This window comes from Mus caroli, chromosome 4, assembly GCF_900094665.2.
Source record: "Mus caroli chromosome 4, CAROLI_EIJ_v1.1, whole genome shotgun sequence".
Lineage (NCBI taxonomy): Eukaryota > Metazoa > Chordata > Mammalia > Rodentia > Muridae > Mus > Mus caroli.
In genome coordinates, this window is record NC_034573.1 from 14,720,561 (window position 1) to 14,730,500 (window position 9,940).

At 35.1% G+C, this 9,940-nt stretch overlaps 1 protein-coding gene across 1 annotated transcript in view; it reads left to right on the forward strand.

Moving 5' to 3' along the window:
• Cngb3 (cyclic nucleotide gated channel beta 3) overlaps positions 1–9,940 on the forward strand; it is a 197,621-nt gene that overhangs the window by 52,069 nt on the left and 135,612 nt on the right. The window lies entirely within an intron of this gene.

The following is a 9,940-nucleotide window of genomic DNA, read 5'->3' on the forward strand; positions in this document are numbered from 1 at the left end:
GCCCTAGCTACCCCAGTGCTGGTCTGACCGGAAGAGGCTTGTGGCCCTACTCAGGCCGGATTTCTGCCTCCCCAACCATGTCCTTCTTTAGATTTAAGGAAATTTTCTTCTAGATTTTTCAAATTTTTTTATGCTTTTGACCCAGATCTCTTCTCCCTCCTCTGTTCCTATTATTCATAGATTTGGTCTTTTATAGTTTTCCTGATTCTCTACTCCACAGGAGAGAGTCATGTTAGTCTCACGGGGGTTGGGGATAAAACTGAGGAATTGGAATTGGAGGACAGGAAAGAAAGTGAAGACTGCCCACCTGATTCTAACTCTTAAACACTTTACACAAATTAAAGCACCATTTTGAAAAATTAAAAGACATTTTTTTAAGGTCTGTGGTAGTAAAATCTTTAACAAAATAGTAAGAGTATTACAAGGAAAATAGTCACTTCTGGTGATTGTATGTTGGAATTCTTTTAAAACAATATTAACCATGAGATGACAGAACAGTGACTGTGCAGTGCTTTGCTGTGTGTTTCCTAGTCTCTGGACTGCTTCACACAACCTGCAGAGGACCCACCTTTAGAAATGGCAGAGCTGTCGAGACTGGATACAGAGAAGATTCAGCCACACAAGAGCTTGTATTAAGAAGTTTATGAAATTCACAAAAAAAAATGTGCATTATTGTTTATGTTAATGTCTTGCATATTTCAGGAAATACTTCAACACTGAAAGAAATTAAATCTCATGAATTTAGTAACACTATCAATGTTGTACATTTCACCAGTTTACACTTAAAATTCTGGGGTCCCAATTCATGTTCTCTCTTTAGTTTGCTAAAGATATGCCTCCAGGGTCACAGAGCAGCTGTATCTAAAAGAAGATGGGGACTGGGTAGCATGTGAGCAGTGGACAGTTATGAGCTCACAGAAACTGGAGCAGAAAAAAGCAATGCATATTTTCACACATAGCAAAAGTATTTTTGTTTTAATAAAGTCCTTATTCTGGGCTAAGGAAGCAAGAGATTTAATGGGGCCTCCAGATGCTATTTGTGACATTACATATTTAAATGACATTCAACATGATTATGTTAAATCCAGAAACTACTGATCAAGATTGGAGATGATTCGAATTTTTTGCTTTTTGCCATTCTACCAATTCATTCAGTTGTGGCCCACTGGTTTTGATTCAAATCATAAATCGGGAGTTCTAGAGCTAAGAGGGAACAAGGGAGAGCTTACTTTTTATTGCCCCTGAAAGAACTTTTTTTTTTAATATTTTTATTACATATTTTCCTCAATTACATTTCCAATGCTATCCCAAAAGTCTCCCATAGCGCCCCCCACTTCCCTACCCACCCATTCCCATTCTTTTGGCCCTGGCATTCCCCTATATTGGGGCATATAAAGTTTGCAAGTCCAATGGGCCTCTCTTTCCATTGATGGCTGACTAGGCCATAATGTAAAAAAACAAATAATGATTTTTTTTTTGTTTTTTGCTTTTTATTTTGTTCTGTTCTCTTGTTTGTTTTTTTAAATATAACTACCCATTTAAATGCAACTGCCTAAAATGTTCATCATAAAAATATACTGATTTCTTTCCAGTAAATTTATATATATTTAAGCAAATATGAGAGACAATATTCTGTAATGGTTTCTAAAATGCTGTACCTATAAAAAGAAAAGAAAGATGGAGGAGTGGCTCCATAGCAGAGGGAACAAGTTTGTTTAGGAACAAACCTAAGAAAGGCGAGCATGAGAGACCAGAGTGGATAGGAATGGAGAGACCCCAACTGCCTCTGAGGCCTGCTGTGTTCTTCCAGCATCAATGCCTTAGAGTTAGTTCCTGACAAAAGAAAGCAGAGCTTCAGGTTTATACCTCATTTAAGTCACAAAACCAGTAAAAATAGTTTGCTTCTCATAGGGTAATGTAAAACACAGCAATTTAGTGGCTTTGCAACACTAAAACAAGTATTGTGGAGATTTTCCTGTTTTACTTGGTTTGAAAAAAAGTGATCACAAGAAAGAGGAGGGAAGGGGGAAGTATTAAGATTTGAGTTGAACTTCTCTATTTAGACCCTCCATCCCCAGCTCCTGGCACTATTTGGGAAGTTATCAATACATAGCTTGCAGATAGAAGACACTAAGGCAGGCCATGAAGGTTATTTCCTGTTCTTAACTCCAGTCTAGCTCTCTGTTTCCTGGTCAACCATGATGTGAAGAAACTACAAATCACTGCCACCTTGAAGAGCTCCACAATGCCATGCCTAACCCACAGGGTGCACTGTAGTCCCTGGAAGCAGGAGCTAAAATAAATTCTCCCTCCCTCCCATTGTTTCAGTGAGGCATTTTATCACATCAAGGGGAAAAACAGTAATGCAAAATGTGAGGGACCCAGTTGAGAGGAAAGGAAGAGTTAAAGCATGCAAGGAGATAAATGGAATTTTGGATTCTAATTAACTCTAATTAACTCTTAGGGAGTCTGAAAAGAAAAATTAAGGATTAGCCACCTGCTGCTATCAAAAGACTATGAGTACTGTTTAGGTAAAATATTCTGACAATCCTATAAATTTAACCAAAAGAAGCTAATACACTGAAAGTATATGAAATTGAATATTCACACAAACTAATTACAGTAATCCAACAATAAAAAGCTTGGTCACTCTCATCAGTTTTTTTCCATTTATTGATTACTAGAAATCTCTGCATTTTTGCCTTGGACCAGGCTCACACATAATACTCGACTCTAAGCCATAAAAACTAATGAGTAATTCACTGGAAATAGTATCTACAGTGTGGTAACATCCTGCAATCTTGATTCTATTTTTTAATCTATAAAATTAGGTCAATTTATTCATATTTAAATTACTATTCATTACAGCAACATAAGAATATAATAAAATAATTTTTAAATTCTATCATAATTTCCAATACGTACTGCTTTTACAATAGACAAGAATTTTCTTAAGAATTCAAGTCTGGTGAAACATAAGTATTATACTTTTAGAATAAAAATTGAATTGTGGGGCTATTCCACTTCATTCACCTTCTGACTATAAACATTAATTTATAGTTACCCAGCCTGTTGCCAGTAACTAAGCATAATAGGAAAAGCATTACTATGAAACAAAAATTAAAGTAAAACCTAAGATAGCAAGTTATATAGTCAAATAGATGAGGGATCTTGCACTTGCTCTCTGCTTTGAGGGGTTTAACAAGGTAGACACTAACAATGAGAAAGAGGAGAAAGCTAGTCAGAAGAGTGCAGAGCATGAGCATTCAGAGGATGAACAGAAAGGAGAGAGATTTCCCCCTGTATAGACAGGGGGAAATATCTTCATATCCTTAATTGTAACCACTCTGTGGTCTAGCCTGACCCATGAATGAATAATGAGGAGTGAAAGTTCATCACCTTATCACATGAATCCTCCATTTCTACCTGCTAATATTTCTCTTACTTGTTTTCAGGCTCTCTTTCTGCCCTTTAGTGAAATCCCACCATCTTTTCATGCCCTTGATCATCTCACCCCTTACCAACCAAACACCACTCTTTACTACAGTATTTAAGTCTGCAGCAGGAAATAAAAGCTTGTCAATATATATCTCAACAGCAATTACCTACTGCTTCTGTAAAACCAAGGCATACCTAATTCTATTTATAAAATAAAAGGCTTTTCCTCTCTAAGGAAATTTTAAATGTCAACACACACCTGAGAAAATGCTGGAAGGGCTAGAATGGAATCAAACTCCATAGACAATTGTTTCCTTCTATTTGTAAAAACGATTTATTTTCCTAGTCAAAGCCTTCAACAAGAACAAGCTTGAAATGTAGTTTCTATTTCATTCCTGAAAGATAATTACCTTAGACTATAAAAGACACAACAGTAATCACATGTAGGTATAGCCAAGTATTTTTTCACCACCCTGAAAATAATATTTATATTTGATTTCCAAAGAAGATTTAAAGAGCAAATAACATTGTTTGCAAATAAATTTGAATCTCATGCATAAAATGAACAAATGCATTTTCAAAGATGTAGGTGATAAGAAGCCTTAACATTCTACATTATGTGGTTTGTGTTGAACCTGGAACAACACTAGTCTGGATTATCAAGCATGGTTTTTGAAAATGTAAGCAATAAGACAGTATCTCTACATGGTAAATAGGTTTTACTGATAGACAATTCTTATTAGCTTCATTTTAAAAGGTTTTTCAAATGTCTTATGATACTTTTCAAACAAGATGAACAAGTGGGTTCAATAAATGGATGAGCATAAACCAGCATTTAGTGAATTCACTTTCTGCAGCCATCTCCTCTACTACTCCTAAAGCATTTCCATCATTCAAGTGATTTCATTTTTCCTATTAAACAATTTCTACCATTCTTTGCTTCTTCCAGGCCTTTATGTTCATCAGTGCATACTGTCTGACCCTCAAGGATTTGTAGTTTACACAAGTGTGTTCACATATAAATGTCACACACTATGTGAGATATTTGTATACTTGTTTAACTTAACACAATTATTCCATTCAAAAAGGTATATCCATGTAGTAGCCTGATCATTTCTTCATTCCTCCATGTGTGGATAAAACTCCACTGTGTCTTTATACTACAATTTGTTTATCCAGTTTTCTATTGATGGACATACAGCCAATTTTTCAACTTTTAGATATCACAACTACTGCTACTAAAAGCATATGTACATATATACATATATGAGTACTGAGTATGTATTGCCCATTCTCTGGGCTATACACCTGAGAGTAGCAATTTTACTGTTACCTTTTCAAGGAACTTCAAAGGGTTTTTCACAGTGCTAAATCATTTTCTATCCCAAAGTGAATGAGAAGGCACTGAGGCTCCAATTTCTCCTTTTCGTTACCAACACTAAGTTTATATTCCTTTTAATTTTGGCCATCCCAGTTGATCTGTAAAATCCCTGATGGATGGTGAACTCCAAAACCTTTAGTCATTTAGGCACTGCTTTAAAAACTACAAAACATTTACATACAAGCTCTGTGGGTTTATGCTTCAGAGCCCTACACTGAAGACCTTGGTTGAAATCAGAACTCATCATCTTTTAACCTTTTCCTTTAAAAGTATGTTTCAGCATAATGCAAGCCTTGAATTGTCCCCTGCCCACTAGCAAAGAAAAATGCCTCCTATTCGTGAATGTAAGAGAACACTGCACCTGCTTCCATGTGCAGTGCTGGGATCATCCGTTTCCAACATCACCACCGCCACACTAAAGGCACTATAACCACCAGTGTCTACACTACTGCTAACAGAAGGTAGCATGGGAGGAATCACAACCACTCTAGCTTATCAGTTGGAAATACCCTGAGTTCATGTTTCTGCAGAAAGTTCTAATATGAATTCCTTTTTTTCTGATTTTGTTTTTCCCTTTTGAGACAGAGTATTGTGTAGCCCAAGCTAGCCTCAAAATCTCTATGTAACTGACTTCAACTTTTTGGGCCTCTTGCCTCCACATTCCAAATTCTGAGATTTTCAGGTATGGTGCCACCACTGTCAACTTCAAATATAAGTTCATTTCTGTGGATAATTAACTCTTCTTTTAAAATATCAAATATCTATATAGTATCTCTTTAATAGTTTAAAGACATGCCCCACACCCTATATCTATAGTTTGCTTGAGGCCAATAGAAAGAGCCTGTCATTCAAACTAAGATGATCAAAATGCATCAAAATTTTTGTGATTATAGATGTCCCTGATTTGCATAAAAATCTATGATGCACGTCCGTAATCTGCACTGATGAAAGTAGACCAAATAGTGAGTTCCTTCAGCCATGCCCACATGATTTATAAGCCAATTCTATAGCTATGACTGTTCTGCTCCTCAGAAATTAGGCTATTAGAATTGTCTATTCAGTGTACTACACTATGTGACAGACTATAAAAATTATTTGCACAAGTCTTTGTAAGTAATTTTGACTGTAAAATTTGATGACAGCATTGATCAGGAAAGCAATCCGCAGCTCTGAAAATGCTTTGAAAATTTGTGTGCAGCACCATATGGTGTTCTTGGTTTCATTTTCTACTTCAAGATTCTTTAAGTATCTCCCTACAGCTTACTATATTAATATTTAGCAAATATTAGTAAAATATTAGTTGTATCTTACATACTGGCAAAATACTGACAAAAAGGTAATAGCAATTTGTTTAAATGTTAATATACTCACACTCCAATATGTATTGCTTATTTAGAACCTGAATAGCCATACAGTGTCTTATACAGTCTGAGTGTTCTGTTTTTCATAAGAAGATATTCAAAGGCTATTTTTACCTCTTGAGCCTAAAAATATTCTTTAAAGATAAACATTGTTCTAAATATTTCTTCCTTTCTATTAATATTTGCTTATAATCTTTTAACACCTATTTGTATGTATGGCTTTTTAATCAGATAGAGTCACTGGGAAGTCAGTCCATTGGAAAAGAACATAATAAAGCTCAGATCATTGAGTTTTGTGAGACTCATGTATCACACTGACAAAGCTAGTATAAGTGAAAAGTCAGGACTTCTGGCTTCAAAAAAAGATTAAGTGCTTCAACTTACAGAAAAGTGGGGATCCTGACTAAGATCTAAAGTTATTTTTCTACTATTTACTATTTATCTTGCTATAAATGTTATTGTCAAAAACTTGCAAATAAATAAAAACATTATACATCAAAATTAACCAGGCCTAAGATCTATACTACATAATGAACTTACATAGAGTTAGAATCAGCATTTGGAAAGAAAGCTATGGAGCTCCACATTAAACTTTATACTTTTTGTATTGAATATATTGTATGCCCTATCCAAAGATGAAAACAAAATCTGTGATACAATAAGAAAAACAATTAGTTTCCTGTTCTCCTTCATAACTTGTGCCCATTACCTTGATTCACTCCTCCCTCATTCCCTACTTTTACTCTTGCTTGTTCTCCATGTTATGCTGTGTACATAGGCAAACTCGCTTACATACATACATGTATTATTGGCGAGATTCCTCTTCTGAGAAAGAAGATGTGGTTTGTTCCTTTCTGAGATCGTGTGACAAACCTTAATAGTGTGCGTTCTAAGTTCATTCATTTCTCTACAAATTTATTCACTCCATTTTTCTTAAACTGGAAAACATTGTCTTCAGTCTTTCATATTCATATTTTGGGGAGCTTCAGCAATAGAAATTCTCCTTCTACTTCTGTAACCAATGGCAACAGCAATAGCCTGTAATGATTGGGCATCTTTTGGACAACTGTAACCCACCACTCAGCAACAGAGGCTCTCTTTCCAAATTCTGATTCAATGGGCCTAGGAGAAGAAGGGGTGTTGGTGCTGCAAGAAAGATATATCTCTAAGTTATAAAGTTACAGAATTTTGTATTTCCATATAAGTATATTAGAAATGACTTAGTCAGTCTGGCATTGGATTCATACTGATATCTTTTAACTCTGCAATTAGTCTAGGAGAGTGAAGTAATCCAGGAAAAATTATGTAGCCTTTGCTCAGTTTTCCCCAATGAGAACATCTTGCAAAACTGTAGTCCCAGACATCATGGCCTAAATATTGACATTAATAACTTAACACCCTAATTCCAATTTCCTTGATCTTATTTGTACTAATTTATAAATGTATGTATTTAATGTGTGTTTTCAAAGTGCTGATGATCAAGCCTTGGACATGCTATGCAAGCACTCTACCACTAAGTTATGTTCTTCGCACTACTCTATACAATATTACCACACAAATGCAAGTTCATATAGCCACAGCAATGAACAGACAAGCAGTCTCTTCAGTGTGCCCTTTTCTAACCAAGCTTTCTTCCCTATGTTTACAACCCACCCAAGTCTGACCTGACAATAATCAATCTGTTATCCACAAGAGTAATTCTGTCACTTAAAAATAGTTTATAAGTAGAAGAATTTGTCTGTATAACTTAGATTTGGGTTAATAATTATAATTTTAATTTTTAGATTGTATATTGTGGAATGCTATTCAGCTGTAAAGAAAAAAATGAAATCTTGAAATCTGCAGATAAATGGATGGAACTAGAGAATATTATATTTATCCAAGTTACCAAACATAGAAAGACAAGTGTTGAATGTTATTTCTCATCTGAGATTCCTAATACAAATCTTCAGATGTGAGTATATAACCCTGAGTGAGCACAGAAGCCAGAAAACTAAAGAAGAGGCTATTGTAATGGGTTGGATAAGAACAAGAGAGAAAAGAAAATCAGGTACACATAAAGGGGTTAAGGAAATAAATATAGAAGAAAGGAAACAGACAGTAAAGAAACAGTAAAAATGTCTGAAACAGTCATAAGAAATTATATTTTAATCATCAAAAATACCTATAATACATGTAAGTTGATATATGTGGACATGTAAATATATAATTGAAATAAAAATTTCTCATTTGAGCTGATAATGCTCCTCTCCAAGAACCATACACTGTCTAACAAAAACTTCAACTCCATGTATGAGAGTCCCTCTTTTGTGTTGTTGGTTAAGGCTATCTAAGAGCCTCCCAAACATTAGAGATTATTGCTGTTGCTGTTGGTTATAGAAGTGGAAGAAAAGTCTCTACTACTGAGGACACCATGTACTACGCAAAGGACCCAGAGGGGCAGACCTGGACCCAACCTGAAACCCTGCTATTTAATGACTAGTTATCATAATTCCACAGAGGTTTCCAAGGGTGAGAACACATCAATAGTCCTAAATAGCTAGACCAATATATATAAATGTGTATATATCTATATACATACGCATTTATATTGTTGTTACATGTATTTTATTTATTTGTGAAGGTCAGAGAATAACTTGAGAGTGATAGTTCCCTCCTTCCACAGATCCAGGGATGGAACTCAGGTTATTCTTGGCATCAAACACCTTTATGCTCTGAGCCATCTTGCTGGCCCTAGAATTTTCATTTCTTCTTGTTATAACACTATTTTTCTTTGCTGATTTTGGGGTTAGTTTTTTTTATTTGTGTGTTTGTTTTGGCTAAAAAAGTATTCTCTGGCATGAGTGTACAAATTTACTCAAGCACTCAACAAGTTAAGAGTATCTATCTGCATTACTATCCGTTTGGAGTTATTACAAATATTATGGGAATATGAGTTTTTCTTTCTCTAACTCTTTCCATAAATTGGAATACATGGTTACATGACAATTGTGTGTCTACTACTGTATGAAAATGCTGAGCTGCTTTCTAGATTGACTGCACCATGTTATCCTTTGACCTTCAGTGTATGAACTGAAAAGACCATTATCTTCTCTTATTTAAACTGTCTTCTTAAGAATTCAGTTGGTGACTTTTAATGGTGACATGAGTCTCCTGACCATCTCTCCTTAACTGCAGATAGCACCATGAAGTCACAGACAGGCTGGTATTTGGTTTGGTCACTATTTTGATTCTAGCCAACCTGAGAAGTGCCTTTTATGTATGATTATCCAATTTATAGTGATATCTCAGTGTGTTTTAAATGTGCATTTCCTAATGGCTAAAGGTATTGGTTACCCTTTACTTCTTTCTGGTTTATATGTGTGTCCTTTTCAGTGAAATGCCAAATATCTTTTGCCCATTTGATGATAACATTGCTTTACTTTTTTACCATTGAGCTTGAGAGTTCTTCACATACTGTGAGATATAGAGTCTTTCATTATTCTGCTGAGTGGCTTGCCTTTTCATTCTCATAACACAGTCTTTTAGAAAGCTAAGGATTTTGATTTTCAACAAGTTACAATTTAACAGCTTTTCCTTTCACGAATTGTGGTGTTGGTTCAAATTTAAGAACTGTTTTTTTCCAAAACACCATCAGATCCTTCTACAAAAGGCTATACTCAACAAAACTGGAAAACCTGAATGAAATGGACAAATTTCTAGACAGATACCAGGTACCAAAGTTAAATCAGGATCAGATTAATGACCTAAACAGTCCCAT